We start from the raw sequence: 19,619 nt of genomic DNA on the forward strand, positions 1-19,619 counted from the left end.
AGGGAGTTTTACTCATAAAAATACATTATTTTTCCCAGATATTTATTAATCTGTTTTACCCGTCAGCAGCAACATCTTACGCCTCCACCCAGAAACGTTCCCAGCATGAAGCCAACCAGACGATGGTCCATCTTTCAGCTCTGCCCGCGGTCACAGTCGGGACGCACCCACAGGAGATTTATGTTGGAACTTGTTTTTTGCAGAACTCCAGTTCCTGTCTTTGCGGCCCGTTGAGAAATGAGACGGAGCTTTTTCTGAGCCTCACCAATAACCCCGAGAAGAGTGCAGGGCCATTATCACCACATGTGGGTGAACTGCCTTAAAATGCCTTCCATACATCACATGGCGACGGAAACACAGAGGTCTGAAAGGCAGAGCTGCATCCTGCTGCCAGAACTTACACAGCTTTAAGGTTTTCCTTCTTTCAGTAGCAGCTACTTTACTTTACTTTCAGTTTGCCTTTCTTTGATATGGTGTTGCCTTTTCTCAGGAATTCTGCTAAAAAATGGTTCAAAATGGTTAGAATCAGCCTGAACTGATTCTAAAAGAAAAAAAAACAACCCAATTGCTTAAAAAAAAAACCACAGAGTCATTTTTATGGAAGTAAATTCCTGCTTTTCTGTGTCTGGAAAATGAGCCATTTAAGAAACCTCCAGAATGTAACGTCACATATCAGCAGGCACGTCCCGTTACCTAGCAACTGCAATGGAGCCCAGCCCATTACCTAGCAACCCCAGTGGAGCCCAGCCAGCTACCTAGCAACCCCAGTGGAGCCCAGCCCGTTACCTAGCAACCCCAGTGGAGCCCAGCCAGCTACCTAGCAACCCCAGTGGAGCCCAGCCCGTTACCTAGCAACCCCAGTGGAGCCCAGCCAGTTACCTAGCAACCCCAGTAGAGCCCAGCCCGTTACCTAGAAACCCCAGTGGAGCCCAGCATGTTTGGTTTTTACACTGTTTGTGGTGATTAAAAAAACCCAAAAAAACAACCTGCCGCTTTCTGTAATGACGTTAATGGTTTTTGGTGTCTGGAAAATATAGCATTTCAAAATCTGGGCACTGCACTGTTACCTAGCAACCCCAGCAAAGCCCAACCCGTTGTCTAGCAACCTGAGTTTTGTTCCACCATATGTGGTTTTACCACTGTGTCCACTGTACAATGGCTGCTGGAAAAAACAAGTGTTTTGTTGTTGACTTACCATCCAGAAACCACTTAATGCATTCTTGCTGACTGTGCAGGAGGCTCCACTTTTTGTTTTGCATTTAGTTGTCTGAATTTAAAATTTGACATTATAAAATTTATTATTACTGGAATAACACAAGATGACCTGCTATCTTTTTCCTGCTATATTGTTCATATATCTCCATTTTTTAATTAATTCATGTCAGTGTGACACAGACATGTTTTCTTAATTATGAATACAAAGTTATAACATTATGACAGCATAGTCATAATGTTAATATAAAGACAATATTACCAGAAAAAATTGTAAAATCATGAGAAAAACGTTGTTTTAGAATAAACGTAACATTTATCAAGTCTGTGATTATTTCTTAGAAACAGACTCGTTGCTCGGTTGTTGCAGAGTCCCGCAATCCAAAATAAATTGATTCTGACGTAAAAGATCAAGCATTTGTTTTTTTCTAAAGCTGATACCAAAGTATAACTTCAACATCCTGCATTTTAATGTTTTAAGTTACTTTTTATGGAGCAATTTTCACAAAACTATAAAACATTTATGATGACTTTATCCTATTATTATTACAACCAAGATGGTAGATAATTCATGAGCCCAGAACCCTGCTTGTTCTGGGCTTATCTACTAAGCTTGGCAGGAACAATCTAGAAAATACAAAAAAAATCATCACCTTTCAGTCTGTAGTCATTTATCCATTTCTGATGCATATCCATCCATTCCTGTGTGTGTAACGCGTTACGGACGTGATGCTCGTGTAGATTTCTGATTTGGGATGTTTAGCGCCCCTAGTGGTGACTGTGTCAATAGAAAGTTTCAGCACCGTGGATGCGACAGAGCTCCGCTTTTCCTGCTGATGTTTGGCTCCTATAAGTCTGTAAGTTACTAAATTATGTTGTTCAGTTTCTTTCCTGATGAAATCATTAGTCTATGGTTCTTGTGTTTCTCATAAAACTGCGTTTAGCAAAGTTTACACGGACTTACGCATGCTAGCTTGTATTGAATTTCATGGTAGTTAGCATTAGCATGCTAGCATTATGCTAACGTTCACACGTTGCGGTGCATCTGTATGGTCTTTCTGTGTATGTTTATGCCGGTTGAGTTTACAAACAGTATTGCGGTTAGTAAGAGAACACTTGCTTTATTTTTCTCTTTATTCCAGTATGACAAAATTAAATATTACAAAAATTTAATAATGGATGTAGTTCCACAGGCTGGTCACTGTCTGTTTTTTGTGAGGTTTGATCACTTTTAGAAAATTGGCTAATGTTGGCTTCAAGGCCAGAGGCTTCTTTAAACAACAGTTGGTATGATAATCTTCAGGTAACGCTTTATGATCTCTGCTTGTTGTTGTTTTGGTCCGGTGAGGCCCAGAAGGGAATTTATAAACTGTGTGCAAGAGAGCAGCTGAACACAATAATGCTCACAGCAAACAAAGCTTTGTGAACAGCTTTAACCATTGCAGCATTTAGCATTTGATTCATTGACCAACTTTCTTTTCAGCAGAAATTTATGAAAGTCCAAAATAAAATTATGATGTCTGTACAGCAGTAATTATTCCCTGTCTTCTCTTGACAGGGTTATATTCAGTCAAAAAACTGCTCAAAGTCCTTATCTCACCACTATGAACATATTTCAGTAGTTTGTGTATTTTTAAACTAAGAATGACATTTTGAAACCAGTTAAACAGCTACTGCACTGTTTTAGAAGAAAATGTAACAAATAAAGGATAAAATTAATGCAGAAATACTCTCTATCCTGTCTTACTCTTTACTGTTCATTTAAAGGGTAAATTTATCTATTATTTACGCGTTAGAAAAGTTGGGAAAGTTGTTGCATGTTTGTCTGCTAAACCCCTCAATACATCTTAGCAAAGTTCTTAATTTGTTATTTAAAATAATACAAAGTCACGTCCGATAAACCAGCAGCTTGTAGAACCACCTTAACTTCAGCAGTTTGCTTTTCGTTGCTCTGTGAAGGTCCCACCACATTTCTGTCAAGTTTATTCCTGACTTTGACTAGGCCATTCCAGCACCTTGATTCTCATCTTCATCAACCATTTTGTTGTAAATTTGCTGCGGTTTTATGGATTATCGACAAGGTCTGAAACAAACTTCAGCTTTTTGTTTTTGACTCTTTCATGCTCCCTCAGCATGATTCCTCCTGCGCTGTGCTCGAAGTAAACAAGAGATCTTCCAGACTATTTAGGCAGAAAAGTTGCTATTTAAGCAATAGATTTTCATAAATGCAGAACTGTGTAGCTGTGTAGAGCAGCTAAGCTGAGGGTCCGGGACATCATCAGCAGGATGGGAAATTATAATGACAAGCTTTGCTGCTTTAATTGGAAACTGCACACACACTTTATGGTCCCTGATAATTGCATGCTGAATGCTACAAGGTTGTTCTCAATGTCAAACTGACGGCCGAAGAATAAAATGACCCTAAGCTAACTAATATGATGGGCGTGATTAAAACGTATGTGCTGAGAAAACAGATGTGAAGCCTGAGAGGATGCGGAAAGGGTCGACGGCCTCAGCGTTTCAGTCAGTGTATCGGACCTGACAGGCCTCTTGGCACACACATTACACTTATAGAGCCGTCTGATGCGTTTAGTGAAATCCCATCTCCGGGTCAGAGCAGCGAGCTAACGCTAGGTGGGCGGGCTGGCAACGCTCCTTAACGAGTAAGTTTGGCATTTTAGAGACAGTGGAGAGAAACTCTTTTACTTCTTGGATTTGAAACCAGTTTGCTTCCCAGATCAATTGTACTGTTGAGGTGGAGATAATAGCTGCATTTCAATCACAAAACAAAACACAATTTCATAATTTCAGAGTTTTCATTACATAAGAAACAATTAAAATCACATATGAATAAGTTTATTTGCATAATAAGTCATTAAAAATCACCTCGTGTTATGATCCTCTATCCACTTCCTGTCGTCTTCTTTGTAGTTTCTGTCAGTAGTAACATCCAGTTGTTGATCATGTGACTCCTGTGATGTGAAAAAAAGAATTTCCTTTGTGGTTTTTCAAAATAAACAAATTTTAATACGGCCAAAAACAATCACCTCTTTCTGGCGACAAAACCTTTTATTAAAAAAACTAGATTTTTTTTTTAATAAAATTGCCATGTTTTCCGTTTAGTAGATTTATTTTTGAAATGTTTAGCTTTGTGTTGGTCTGTTAAATCATGACACTACCAAGACAAAAAAATAAAAAATTATGAGTCGCATTATTATTATTGTTGAAATAATATCAGAATGAAGTGAAAAAAATATAACTTTATTCTCAAAATATTATGGCTTTATTCTCTTGCAACTTTATTCTTGTGATATTATAACTACTCATAGTTTAATTTTTGAAAAACATTTCTATCCTGGCCCTGATAAAGTACATTTTAATTTCCATTTGTTAAAAAATAAATCAGATAATTTAAAGTTCAGATAATTTGGCATTTCTGATTTATCTAGCAGCTTAAATTCAGGCAATTTGAGGTAAAATTCATTGTAAAAAAAAGTTTTAAAACATCCAATCCGCACTTCTTTCAATCTTTGTTTTTCTACAGTTTAATTATCAACAACTAGGAGATTTCTCTACGAATCAAGTTTTCATTGGCTGATTTGTTTCAAGCAGCTCGTTCAATAACTGATTGAGGCTTCGTTGCAGGACTAATGCTTCCTTGGGGTGTCGGATCGACAGATGGGGTGGACTAGCTCAAAGTGATGTTAATGCTGTTGTGTGGTATAAATGGCAGCAGTTAAGACGGCTGAAAGCATCAATTTGTCTGATTACTTCAGCTGCTGCTTTAACAAGGCGAGCTGTGAGTTTCCTTCCCTCTCCTTTGTTCTTTGAACAAATATATTGAGCTGAGGTTTGCTGATTGGAAAACGCAGCGTGACGCCGATATGAAGGAGGAAACAAGCTAATAAAAGAGCAGAAATAGCCTCACACCAATCCACACAGTTACTGAGAAAAGAATAGACTGATAAAGATGAGGACCTGCCGGCTTATTTCTGATGGCAGTTGGACTCAAAGTTAATCTTTGTCTTTCCGTTTTCAACCCTTTTTGGCCGAACGTATCGGCGACGACACAGTCTAACCCAGTACCGTAATCCTGTGATACTTTGCGCTATCTGAAAAATCCCAACGGTTTCTGAAAGGGGAGACGATGCACTTTCCAGCCAATAAGTGATCGTCTGAACAGATCGGTGATCGGTTAGCTAATTTAAACACCTGCTGGATTGTTGGTGTATGGGCCTCCGTGTTTTAGCTGGACCAAGACGCACCGAGTTCTGCAGCACGTCTAGATGTTACGGTTGTCAAAGTCAAGCTAGCATAGCTGACCTACTTCCCTCTCCCTTGTTTTTTTACTGCTTAAAACTTTTTCCTGACCTTATCTGGTTGTTTTGTTGACAATTAGCAGCAAATCACTGAATCTCTTTTTCTTTCATATATTATGCATACCTTTAGGATTTAGAGCGTTGACAGCTAAAACCGGTGGTACCGGCGTAACGTCACAATGTTGCAATGTGTCTACAGCGCATTTCATTATGCAATCACCAGTTATGAAACCAGCAATAAACATTACATTTAGTCAAATAGCATCACCATCAAGCAAAAATAATCCAAAGCATTTCTCAAGATGGTCTGTTGCCTTGGTTTAAATGAAGTCAGTGTTTCGGATGTTTTGCAGTTTTCTGGAAGTTTGTTGCGAGACCTCCAGTGTGGCCCAGTTGCTACAAATAAGTTTTTGGACACAAACTGGTGCGATGCAAAAAAGTGTTTCCACTGGAGTTCAGCGAAAAACACAATTTTAATGTGGCTGAAAAAAAAATTTTTTTTTAAATTGGCAAATAGATTTTCACTATTTTACGGTGAATAGAAACGGAGCTGCTGTCTGCTTTAACCGGGTCGTCCAGCCACCCAACCTGCAGAGTTTGTTTGTACTGGGATCGTTCTTCTGGTCGTATGATGACCAGAGGTCCGACTCCAGCAGAGCCTCGTCTTTCAGGTATTTCTGTTTTCTTAAAGCAGCCAGACCTCGTCTTCACCGCATGACGGACAGCTGCGTAAAATCTTATCTGCATGCTAATTTTGACCCTTTTACCTGTCAAACCCTGTAAACGTTTCTATTTTCCTGACATTTACACTAAATGTCACAACCTTATTTTCTAAATGAAGCTATTTTCATGTAGCGGAAACAGAAAGAAAAGTCAGAGACATATTTAGAGACGAGAGCAGAAGAGGAAATGTTCCCTTTTCTTAAACTGGTGTAATTATGTTGAAAGCAGCTGCTAAAGGTCAAAGACGAAAACGGCGCCGTGTCTTCGCCCCACCTCTCCAGCATCAGGTTTTCTGCTTCACAAAGGCCCCGGGGGCGTCGGCGTTCAGCAGGGCAGCAGGTGAATAAGCTGCAGTTATTTGTTGGACAATGAGGTGGAGGTGGTGAATCCATCAGCTGCACGCCGCTGACCTTTCCCTGATCTTTTGGACGCCGTTCAGCGGCGGCTTATTGCTCCGCTTCACTCGGGTTAATGACCTGTCAGCCGGAGTGATCCCTGCAGGCGGCGGGCTGTGACAGCGAGCGAACACCAATCAGGAGGCGGAGCTGGGTCAGAACCAGCAGCTCAGACTCCGAGTAACGGCAGAACCCGGTTCCCTGGCTGAGCGACTCAAAACAGAAACCTGCACCGAAACTTTGTTTCTAAAAATCTAAAATTTTAATCTAAAAATAAAAATAAATTATATGAACTTTTAGCAAAAACTTACATTTTTAATAAAATTATTATCAAACATTTTTTAAAAATTCATCAAAAATTTTTTTTTAATGAAATATTTTTTATTTAAAAATGTTTCAAATTTAAAGCACCGGTCAACATCGCTGGCCGTAACTGACTTAATAGAAGAAATAACCAACGCAACAGATAGTAAGAAACTGGCAGTAGGGATATTTATAGATTTAAAGAAAGCTTTTGATACAATAAATCATGAAATCCTACTTAAAAAATTAGAACGCTATGGAATTAGGGGAGTAGTTTCTGACTGGATGAGGAGTTATTTAAAGAGCCGGAAACAATTTGTGAAATTGGGAGATGTGGAATCTGATTGGCAGGAGACTGTCTGTGGAGTACCACAAGGATCAGTATTGGGACCAGTTTTATTTAATCTTTATATAAATGATATCAGTAAAGTGTCCAATGTATTAAAATTTATCTTATTCGCTGATGACACAAATATTCTAGCCTCAGGAGACAATTTAGAGCATCTTCTCTCAACAGTCACTTCAGAGATTAGTAAGTTAAAGATATGGTTTGACCATAACAAATTATCCCTAAATTTGGACAAGACGAAATTCATGGTCTTTGGGAACTGTTATAAAAATACTGAAATCCAAGTTCAAATAGAGGACGTAACTCTAGAAAGGGTTTTTGCTAATAAGTTCCTCGGTTTAATAATAGATGACAAAATCAGTTGGAAACCTCATATTCAACATTTACAGAGTAAACTCAGTAGAAGTATATCCATATTGGCTAGAGCTAGACATGTATTGAATGCTAAATCACTTCATATTCTATATAACTCTCTGATTTTACCATATCTATCATATTGCTGTGAAGTGTGGGGAGTTAATTACAAGAGCTCTTTACATCCGATAACCGTCCTACAGAAACGAGCCATTAGAATCATCCATAATGTCGGTTATTATGAGCATACAAACCCGCTCTTCATAATATCCAGAATTCTCAAATTTGACGAGCTTGTAGAATTTAAAATGGCTCAATTTATGTTCAAGGTATCTAAAAAGTTGTTACCTGAGCACATACAGAGCACGTTTTCTGAAAGAGAAGGGGGGTATAACTTAAGGGGTCACTCAAACTTCAAGATCCGCAACTTTAGAACAACAAGAAAAAGCTTCTGTATTTCAATTAAAGGTGTAAAGTTATGGAATAAGTTACATGAAGATTTAAAACAAAGCAATAGTTTAACTCAATTCAAAAGAAAGTACAAAGAGGTAATTTTCAATAGATACACACATGGGGACAGAAAGCAATAAGGTGTGTATTGAAGATAACAACTTGGTGTCAGGGTTTAGAAAGATAAACCAGCATAAAATGGGAAAATGTATAGGTAAATATTAGTAACTGTTACTTCTGACTGCCACTTTGATTTTGATTTTTTTTAATGACAGTAGGACTCTAAAGTCTCAAGTGTTTAGGGGTAGGAGTTTATAAGTTCTCACTTCTTCCTACCCCATTTTGAGCATGATATGTTAACTGAAACAAAAAATCTGTATTTTCTCTTCTTTCTTATGCACTTCTTGTTACTGTGCACTATTTTATTTTTATATTTGTATCATGTTCGAATAAATTTCATTTCATTTCATTTCATTTCATTTCATAATATTTAATTTTTTTAGATTTAAATTTTTAAGAATTTTCAATTAAAAAATTTCACAGATATTTCTCAGGTGAGAAGCCTGTGAAATATTTCAACTATTGTAGATACATAAACAAATTCCCACCAGGATTCCCAGAAAATTTTACATTAATCTCAGGAATTTCCTAGAAAAAAACAAGAAAATCTGAATTCAAAAGTCAAACATCGGCTGGAAAAAAACATTTCTGAGTTTGAAAGTAAAAAAGTTTTCAACTTTTGGAACCTTTGGAAATTTGCATGTTTTTTTTTTATTTCTGATATTAATCTAAAAAATCAGTTTGTCCTAAAAAAAATTTACTTCTCAGGCTCATAAATTTCAATTTTTTGAATCTTTTTTTTTTTTTTTAAATCAGAATTTTTTTTAGCAAATTTTCAACATTTAACGTTAGAAATTTCCAAAGTTTTTCCTCAAACATTTCTGTGTTTAATCTCAAAATTCCTTCGTTTTTGGCAGAAATTTACTCCTCATTTTTTTGCCGTTGTAGAAATATACCATGGAAATCCTGTTTAGATTTACTTCACCTACAGGTTATCAAACTGTCTTACTCAAGTAAGAGTGAAGAATTTAGTAGTTATGTAATATTATTAAAGTAACGATGCTCTGACGTCTTTCTGTTTGTCCTCTTGTCGAGGCGCCGCTGCCATTTTGTGCTGTTTTATTTCAGCTGTTTATTGTAGTTTTATTAATGCACCATTTTGTTGCAGCTTTAAACTAGCATCATGCTGACAATTCACATCACAGAAAACCGTTTTTCCTCCGTATCTTGAACCTAATTTTTTATTTTTCTGATAAGATTTGTCTTTTTTGTTTGAACTGTTCTTTATTTACTAGATGAAGTGAATCCGAGCAGCAGCTGGTTGCAGAGCAGCTTTAAACGTTCCTGCCGTGTCCAGCAGGATGAATAGCCGAGGTCTGCAGAGTCGTGTATTTTATTCAAAGTTGCAGCGCTGCAAAAACAGGAGAGGGTTTGAGAAATGGGACAGGCCGAGTCCCCAAGTTCTTAAACTCTGGAGTGAACAAAAAATGATCAATTTTTACAATATTTAACTCTTGGTGTAAAAAAAATTTACAAAATAAAGAATGTTCCTTTATATTTCCTATTTTGAAGAGAGGCTTAAAGAAACTGACATTTCACATTTGTACTTAAGATAAACAGCGTAACATTTCATTATTTAAAATATTGACACACTAAGAAAAGAAGTCTTTGATTTTATTGTATTATTTACAATTGTAAATATTTGTATTATTTTTGTGGAAATAAAACTAATGTATTTTGATTTATTTTTTAGTAATAGATTATTTTAGAAAACATTTAAAAATTGTAAAACTTTGGGGCGTGATCCGGTGGCATAGAGGTTAGCGCGCCCCACGCCCGGAGGCCCCCAGTCCCCGACGCGGCCGTCGCGGGTTCGATTCCCAGACCCGACGACATTTGCCGCATGTCCTCCCCCCTCTCCTCCCCCCCCCCCCCTGTCAGCCCACCATGATAAAAAAGGGACACTAGAGCCCACAAAAAGACCCCCTGGTGGGAAAAAAAAAAATAATAAAAAAATTGTAAAACTTTTATCTAAATGTAAAGTTCCTTCTACTTTACTAATCCTGCAGACGGTGACTCATATTGAGCTCGGTTCTGGTTCTGCAGAGCCGGAACCAGAACCAAAGGGGAGTTTTTCCTCTCCACTGTCGCCACATGCATGCTGAGAATGAAGGATTTCTGCAAAGTCAACGACAACGCAGGCGACTTTCTGTCCCTGGGATTAAATTCTGCAATAACTCGTTATAATCTGCTGCGTTTCCTTATAGAAACCTTTTTTTAAATAATCTGAATGATAAATTAGGATTTTTGTGAATTGTCTCCAGATGACATGTTGTGAATTATCGCTATATAAATAAACTGATGTAAGGGTGTAATCTCATGATAAAAAGATTTATTTTATTTTTGCCATTAAGTAAATGTGCTCAAAGTTTGCTCTGTGATCTTGAGCTGCAGAGCAAACTTTGTAGTAAAAGATTGATTTATATGCAGCTCCACTACTGTGGAGGCTGCTGTATTATGATGTAGGTTTTGTGGAAACAAACCTTCACACACACACACACACATTTATTCACCAACTGTATCTCTACACACACTCTCTCTGCAGCAGCTTTCATACACCCACTCCCAGCGATAAGCAAATCTGGGACATTAATGGGAAACGATCCTTCCCAAGGACGCCGTTTCCTCAAGTTGTGCAGGAAGAACTCAAGCCTGAGATAAGATGGGACAAACTTTTTATTTTTTTTCTTACCAAAATACAGACACAGAAAGTCAAACAGCAGAAACAGTGCAAGGCGCCGGCTGAGTCAGCAGCAGACGAGGTGACACGCTGGAAACTGCTGCATCTCCGTTTTGATAACCAGCCAACAGAAGCGCTGAAGCTTTCATCTGGGGACCTTGTCAGGGTGGAGTAATGTGCTGGAGCTTCCCAATCCCAGCTCTGCTTCCCTAAGTCAGTCAGAGAGGGAAACTAATCCATCTTCATTGGTTCACAGCTGCAGTGCAGCATGCAAGCCTCTGCAGGGGAATACACGAGCTCCATGCAGGCATGCAAAACGCCCGGCGAACGCGCTGAGCCGGGCAAAATCTGGTCCGGGAAGCTACGCAAACCAGGTGAATACATAATATTACTGTAAGATGACTGACTGTGGCGCTGTGATCGGGTTACCGGATCAGATATAACAACTGAATCAGCTGAAAAATAAACAAGTTTGATGCATACAGAAGATTAATTTTTAACGTCATCAGCACATTTCAGCAACAAAGCAGTTCAAAGCTTTACATCAGAAAAACACAAAAATAAGAAGAAACTATTAAAAACCTGCGAGCAGTAACTAGTTACTTTTACTTGAGTAATTTTTAGAAGAAAGAGTATTTTTACTGCACTGTATTTTTTATTAATTTTTACTGAGTATTCCTACTCTATAGTTGATCCTCTAACTTCACTGAATTAAATTAACTCATCAGACTCGGTCACACACCTTTTCACACATCTTTTTTAAAGAAAGATCTGGATTTTTTTCTTTTGATTTTGTTATTTATTTGAATTATTTTATTTTGGTCCATAAAATACCCAGAATTTCCACATAACTTTACATTTGATCCATCTGATGATGCAATTTTTAAATATTAAATGATTGATGTTTTAATTAGTGACTCAGTACTTGAATAGACTTTTTACCAAATATTTTTTATTGTAGTTTTTGGATGGATACTTCTTGAGTGAAAATATGTTGAAGTAGTGCTACTTTTACTTGAGTATAACTTTTGGGTACTTTAACAACTTCTGGCAGTAACAAACATTTCATTGATTGAGTCCCATCATCAAAACACATCAAATATATTCAATGTTCCAATTATTATTAATCATGTTGAGGTTAGCAGCTAATAGGTAGAGGTTAGCCATTAGCAAGTAAAGGTTAGCTGGTAGCAAGTAGAGGTTAGCAGCTTGCATGCAGAGGTCAGCAGCTAATAAGTAGAGGTTAGCCACTAGCAAGTAGTGGTTAGTCACTAGCAAGTAGTGGTTAGTCACTAGCAAGTAGTGGTTAGTCACTAGCAAGTAGTGGTTAGCAGATAACAAGTAGAGATTAGCCGGTAGCATGTAGAGGTTAGCCGGTAGCATGTAGAGGTTAGCCGGTAGCATGTAGAGGTTAGCCAGTAGGAAGTAGAGGTTAGCCGGTAGCAAGTAGAGGTCAGCCGGTAGCATGTAGAGGTTAGCCGGTAGCATGTAGAGGTTATGTTATGATATTTGACCCTGAATGTTTATTTATGTATTTAGCTCTAAATACTTAGTTTCTAGTTTGTAATATTTACTTTAGAGCTAAACATTTAGCTTCAAGTAAAGTCGAACATCTGACGCTCACAAAATGATTTTAATGAAGATTCAGAATCAAATATCAAACGTTTTATTTTTGCATCAGATAAAGAAGACTGCAACTAACCTGCAACTTTTTTTAATGTTTTTTGAATTTCATTCCTCCAGGGCAGATTTTTCCCAATTTTCCTCACCTCTAGGTGCGGATGCATCCCATTCAGCTGAGGAACGAACGTTATTTTCCTGAGATGAAATATTGTCACATTAGGCTGGATGAGAAAATGTGGCTGGATTGTTCACATAGAGTATATTAGAGCACCGTAATGACTAAAGCAGATGGTGTTGACAGGATTAATTCTCCTTTTTTTGCCTTTTCTGAGGAATCCAGCATGGCTGCCTGACAGCTTTTACAGCCCAGATTTATGTTGGCTTTGCTGCTATCTGCTGCAGAGGAGGGAACCCTGAAGGATAAGATGTACCGTCCAAATTTAAAGCAACGTATATGAGGTGATAGATGGCTTGCATATTAAGTTGAACCGCTAAATAAATCACCTTCCTCTGGTTTTTGGCACATCAGTGTTCTTGAGTTTTGTTCGTAACGTAGAGAGATAAATCAATTCAAGCTGCTGTAATAAAGAAAACATGAAAATTAGTTGTTTTATGATCTTTCTGGAGCAGATATGATCATATATCAGTGTTTAATGTACAGATTCTCATGTTTTCTGTCTATGTAGCAAAAATGTCTGTTTTTCATTTAATAACAGAAACATAAACATTGGCTGTTGGCCGTCAGGTTGCATTTATTATTCCAATTACACCATTTTAGAGCTTGACAGGAATCAGAGAATCAAGACCAGGTTTTTATTTGTTGCAACTTTTGACTCTTAATAACTTTTGCTAAAAATGAAAAAGAACAAATTCATGTTTTTTTTAAATGTAGATATAACAAAGGATATAACAAATGGAGGTTTCAGCTGTTTGTTCATCGGATTTCTGCACAGCAATAACACTAATAGTAGCAATAATAAATAATAAATCTATTTTTCTTTCTAACTAGGAGCCTTTATTTTTTTGTAATAAATTTTAAAATAATCTAAATAAATTTAAAAAATGTAATTAGAATGTTTTTTAACATTCTACTTCATTCTAAGGGATTAGATGCTACATGCTAGAAGATCATCTGCTAACTGCTACTTGCTAGCAGCTAACATCTACATTCTAGTTGCTAACTTCTAGCATGTTAGCAGCTAGCACGTAGCAACTAACCTGTACTTGCTATCAGCTACCCTGTGAGCTAGCTGCTAGCCTCTACATGCTAGCAGCTAACCTGCTAGCTAGTAACACCCTGCTTCTTTTTAGAGCGTCTGGATAAATGTTCAGGTCTTTCAGAATAAATATTAATGTCTAAACCTTCCTTAAAAATTTGTATCCTTGAATAAATAAATGGATTTAATATGTTAAATTACAAAATACATCATTGCTCTTCTTATTATTAATTATAACCTCAAGCCCTTTACAGAAAGTCTTCTCCGCTTTGGCTGAAATAACTTTAATGAGTAGCTTTATGTTACTTTCAGTTTCTTTTGAGTTTTTTCGGGAATCTTTTTGACAGAAACAAATCAACAAACATGCAAAGATTACAAAACATCCCATTTTTTCCGGTTGTCAGCCCACTTAAAGTATAATTTCCTCCTGCTGTTTACCAGGAAAGGCAGTTTAGTCACATTTTATTCTACTTCATCTCCGGTTTGTTTTTCAGACTCACCAGTTTGTCCTTGAAACAAATCCGTTCAAAGCAACAAGGTTTTGTCTTTAAAGGGAAAATGTCAGCCTTTCCTGGAGAACGCGCCGCATCGCCTGCCTGAAAACCACTGAGGGTGAAAGCTTTTTGTGTCTATTGAGCATATTAAGCAAGTCTTTAAGGCCCTACATTTATGGAAATAAAAGGAAAGGTGGCACGCAGGTGATGCAGACATCAGGACTCGCCACTTTTTACAGAGCCCTAATTAGACGGCAGGCTGGACGCGGCCCTGACCGATCAATGCGCCCGGCTCTGAGCAGCGGCCGCGGCGTGGGAGGAAGATGGTGAAAGAGAAAACATTGATTATTTTTTCTTTTAAAAAGCTGTCTTGTCTGTTGAGGCCGAAGGACGGAGAGATCGAAATCTCCAGCAGTGAATAAACTGACCACAGGGAGTAAAACCGGAGCAAAAATAAAGTAAAAAACACGTCTAAATTATGTTACAGGACTGGATGTAACATAATTTTACATCCAGTTCTCAAAGACAACTGATGTTCATTTTAGACTTTCACTTCTTAATTTAAATTTTTTTACCAGCTGGAACTATATACCAGGCCAGCGGTGTTCAAAGTGCGGTCTGTGGGCCATATGTGGCCCCTAGACTGAGTTTGTTTGTGGCCCCAGCTGCAGTTCATCACTGCAAAAACAAAATCTTACCAAGTATTTTTGGTAGCATGTCTGTTCATGGATGTTTGGTGTCTGGATTGTTTTTGAACTTCATTTGAGGACCAGTTTGGATCAAACTGTTGGAGCTTCGACTGAAATTGATGATCCAGGAGGGAAAGGAAAAGCTGATTTTGTTTCATCACCTCACCTGCTTCCTGCAAACCTGCTGCTTTTTAAATCCCAGTTTCCTGCTTTGTCCCCCTCGTTGTTTGTTGAGAGTATTTTTCTGCTCCAGATTTATATTTTTTTAAGTCTGAATCCACGCAGACGCCCCCCCCACTGATTCCTACACTCTCTCTGCCAGTTTGACACCTTCAGATGTTTGTTAGTTTTACTCCTCCAGGCTTTTTTCTGGATACAGGAATTTGCACATATTAATGGAAAATGATGTTTAATAAACAGGAGAACAATGCAGAAGGCTGAAATTAGCCGCGTTGCGTTTAAGGACAATATTTTGTTTGTGTGCTTGGCAGAAGGCCTGCAGCACCTAACGGTGCGTTCATGGACATGAATACCCTGACGGACGATGGATGGACTTAAAACATAATTTTCTGGGTTCTATGGAGGACTGATCCTGCCAAAATTGGCAACTTATATAGAAATAAACAAATGTCTTGAGTCATCAACTGAAAAACTACTTTTTTTTTTTCCAAATTAATTTTCATTGGTATCTTGTTGGAAGACGTTCATGTTTTAACTGGTAGAGTCCCAGTTTTAAATATCTTCTCTAGTAAAACTTTCTACACAAAACCTCTTTGTGATTACAAACAAACTTCTCAGAAAATGAATGAAGGTTACAAATTCATCTTAGAAGGTTGTTTTTTTTTTTTGCCTGCGTTTTATTTCAGCGTTGCTTCGACTCTTAGCTGCTCCGTGTCGGATTTCTGCGTTTTCAAAAAGAAGACGAAGCCTGAGGTCAGGAGAAGTCGGCTTCGCAAAAACTAACCAAAATAATGTGCTAAGAGTTCAGACCATTTCAATTTCAGCATCGCTTTGATATGCGATCACTGAAAATTGCTTTGGTGAAAGAAGCAGAAAGTAATAACAGATATATTTCAGCAAAGAGACATAAAATGATTTTTCTTCAGTAACTTTCATCCCAATTTAGCTGTAACTTCCAGGCTCAACTTGAATCACGTCTAAACATTTTGGTCTGAGCTCATTGAGATAAAGTTACATTGATTATACATTAGATATAAAAAGAAGAGTGAAGAGTAAATGGACATCAGTTTCAGATCTCACAGCTGCTTTTTGTTTGGTTTCTGTACATTTATTTAGTTATGATCTTAGATTTTGTGTTGTTTTGTCATTTCATCCATATTTACTTTTTTTTATCTCCAAGAAAAACACAATCATTAAGATAAAACTGCATAAATAGATAGACATTTTATATTAAAAAATCTTATTTTCTATCCAGAGCTCCTGAAATGTCAGTTTCAGTTTCATCTGGTTCAGATTCTGTAAAAACGGTTAGCTGAAAGAAAAAGTCATCAAATCAGCCCTGTGCTGCTTTCATGTTTAATGAAGCAGGAAGTGATTATTTGAGTATTTATTTAGCTGCATCATGTTGTACAAATGATTGTTGTTTTTAGGCAAAAATTTAGAAAAAGGATTTTATTATTTATGTGCATATTTTTTATTTTGTATAAAATAAGCTTGGAGCTGAAGTATGTAACTTTATAAAAAATATCTTTTTGCATGTTTGTTGAAACTGTCACCACTTATGATGTTATGGGATGGATAATCCCCCATGACAAACTAGAAACAACCAATCAGAGCCAGGGGGCGGGGCTTAGCGCTGTCAGTCACAACCCCTACCTCCTTGTCCTTTGCTACGCTACAGCTAGCTACCCTGCTGTGAATGCTCACTCTAGTTAGCATTAGCCACCAGTGACAGCGGATAACAGTGAGTTGTTTCTCCGCTATTAGCACTTTTAGCAGCATGTTCATGACAATGATTGACAGCGCTAACACCCTCCTCCTGGCTCTGATTGGTTGTTTCTGGTGCATTTCTTCACAATAAGAGCTCAGCAGGAATCTTTAATCTTTTCACAGATTATCTGTCACAACATGGCGACAGTTTAAACAAATATGAAAGAAACAAAGATTTTTTATTTAAGTTACGTATGTATTTTTTAAATTACTAAAATAATCCAGCTGTAGCCCTAATTCATAATCTCATGTCCACAATCCAACATAATCTGAAAACTGTTGAAATTTCCTTCAGATTCTCAACGTTTCCATCGTAGCTTTTGTTTGTGTGCTGCTCTTGTTTGGCTGAAAATCCTGGAGTTGTGAGTTTAGTTTGCAGTAAAGACGGAGCCGCTCGGCGTGTTGAGGGTGGGGCGGCGACACGTCGCTTCCAACCCGACCTCCATTTTAATCTCTTCATCTCCCCCAACGTTCATTTCAAATTAAAATCTCGTCTCGGAGGTCGGCAGCCTCTGGAGCCGTTGGTAGTGTGTGCGGCTGGCTGACGGAGTTTGTCGACTCCAGACTTCATTAGGCAGTGATCTCTAATTTGCATCAAACTCCAACCAAATGAAGGTTTCCCCTTAATGCCATATTTGTTTGGCTCACAGCCGCAGACGGCGTGTGGCAGTGGAGTAATAAAGTGTCGGGTGGCTGTGTGCGCGGCCCGTTTCTGAATGACCGTCAGAGCCGATAATGACTCTGGGACAAACAGATTCATCAGGGCGCTGAACTCAAAGCCAATCAGGCTGCTAATGAAGCCAGCGGCATAACGAGGAGACGACTAACAGCCACCAACTCGCTCTGCAGATGACCTTCACAACTCCCCTCTCCGTTTCCTTTACATTCAGACATGCACCCGATGGGCAGAAGGCGTCATGGAGACCTCGTTTCACCGCCAAGGTTAATGCTAACAGCTGTTGTTCTGCCAAGTGAAGAACTCCGCGGTTCTTTGTTTCAAACGACAGTTCTCCATGCTACTTTCAGTCTAACAGTTGAAGGAAACCATTTTGTTTTTATTCTGTTTTACAAAAACAGGAAGAACAGACGAGTTTTCTGCCTGAACGCAAAGAAACACAGAAACAAAATAAAACAGGCAGTAAAATAAATGCAACATCTTATAGAGCATGTACAATTTGTCACAATTACATCTTTGATTGAAAGTCTTTCAAGGGGAGAAATTACTTCAATTGAAGTTAGCAATGTAGCGTTAGCTTCTGCTAAATATCATGCAGGTGCGACACTTTGCATTCGCTTACAGTGTGAAAAGTTAATCAAACAAAAACAGTTACCTGTTAGCATTAGCCCAGCTAATGTTTACATTAGTTAGCGGTGGTCGGCTAAATCAGTAGCTGATTAAAGATTTGATTTTAGTAAAATGTCAGCGCTGCAGTTTGAGGCGTCGTCTGTCTTCGCTCACCGGTTTGATGTTCTCAAATCGATCAGTTCCTTCTGGATGCTCAGATGTTTTTATCAGTTTAGTACAAGTGAAGCATTTTATTGATTATTTCTAGGTGCAAAATAATGATAATCTAATTCCTTCCTGATTTAAGGGAGACTAAAACAAAATTCATTCGCCAGCATTTAACCAGGACTTTTTGCAGCTTCCAGTTTAACTGAGTTTAATGTTTTTCATGTTGGTAACTAAAATATTAGTGAAAAAAAATTTAGGACTTTTCAGTCTTTTATGACTGAAATACTTAAGGTGAGTCTCTAATTTTAGCAGAGGATATTCAGACCTAAAAAAAGGCTCACCTCAATAAAATATTAATTATTTTGTTCAAATAAGAGGATATTTACAGTTAACTCCAAAATATCAACCGAACCTAAAAGATTAAAAACGCACCAAAGACTTTCTCTACAGCTTCTTCCTTTAAAGTTTTGCAGTTTCACTGCTTTTATATCTCACCTTTTATGTGCATTTTTAATACGTCTGACAGGATTCAGGAGCAGCTGTGAAGCAGTGCAATAAAACAAAAAAAAACAAAAAACGAGAACCTCCTCCCAAAGTTTGCGAACCTCCGGGGAAATGTGTCCTGACGCGGAGCAGACGGCAGCTGCACCCAAACAGAGTTTCAGGTGCAGTCTCTTCACTTCTGATGAGAAAATCATTGCTGCCGCTCCCCCATTACGAGCGCGGCTACCTGCCGGGTCACATACAGAATAATGAGAAAATTATTGGTAAGTGCGGCGGGATTACAGGCTCTCTGCAGCCTCCTTTTGATCTGGCCTTGTCTTTCTGTTTGGCTTTAGGTGCCTTTGACTCTTTTGTTCGCTCTGTCGTCGCTCTTTGTGTTTCGACTGCATTTGTTCCTCCTGCTGAACCTGCTGAAATTACCAAAGCCTTTCATCTGTGCACAGGAGTTATTGGCTGGTGGTTTTGGCTCCACTGCAATAACTTTTGTCTGAACTTTGTGAGGAGCTCCTCTCTGTAGAAAAAGATAAATCTGCTGAATTATGGCGTTAATAACGGTTTGAACCGACTTCTCAATCAGGTTCTGCTTTTATGTGATGATAACTCCGCGTTGAAGCTGTGCAAAATTAAATTCACAAAGTTTTACCAGATTTAATAAAAGCGGCTGCTCTTAAGCGAATTCTCCCTAAACTTTACAAATACCAGCAGACAAATGAACGTTTTCAGCGATATATTTGACATGTTTTATCGTTTCTCTATATGTTTTACCTGTTTTGTGTGAATGTAA

The 19,619-nt window shown here is 38.0% G+C and overlaps 1 protein-coding gene across 1 annotated transcript in view; it reads left to right on the forward strand.

The window, feature by feature from the left end:
* The first annotated feature begins 2,006 nt into the window (after window positions 1-2,006).
* LOC122824458 overlaps window positions 2,007-19,619 on the forward strand; it is a 65,523-nt gene continuing 47,910 nt past the window's right edge. Inside the window, exon 1 of the transcript XR_006369520.1 lies at window positions 2,007-2,069. The gene's annotated coding sequence lies outside the window, so the exon portion shown is untranslated. The remainder of the gene's footprint in view (window positions 2,070-19,619) is intronic.

This window comes from Gambusia affinis, linkage group LG02, assembly GCF_019740435.1.
Source record: "Gambusia affinis linkage group LG02, SWU_Gaff_1.0, whole genome shotgun sequence".
NCBI classification, from domain to species: Eukaryota; Metazoa; Chordata; class Actinopteri; order Cyprinodontiformes; family Poeciliidae; genus Gambusia; species Gambusia affinis.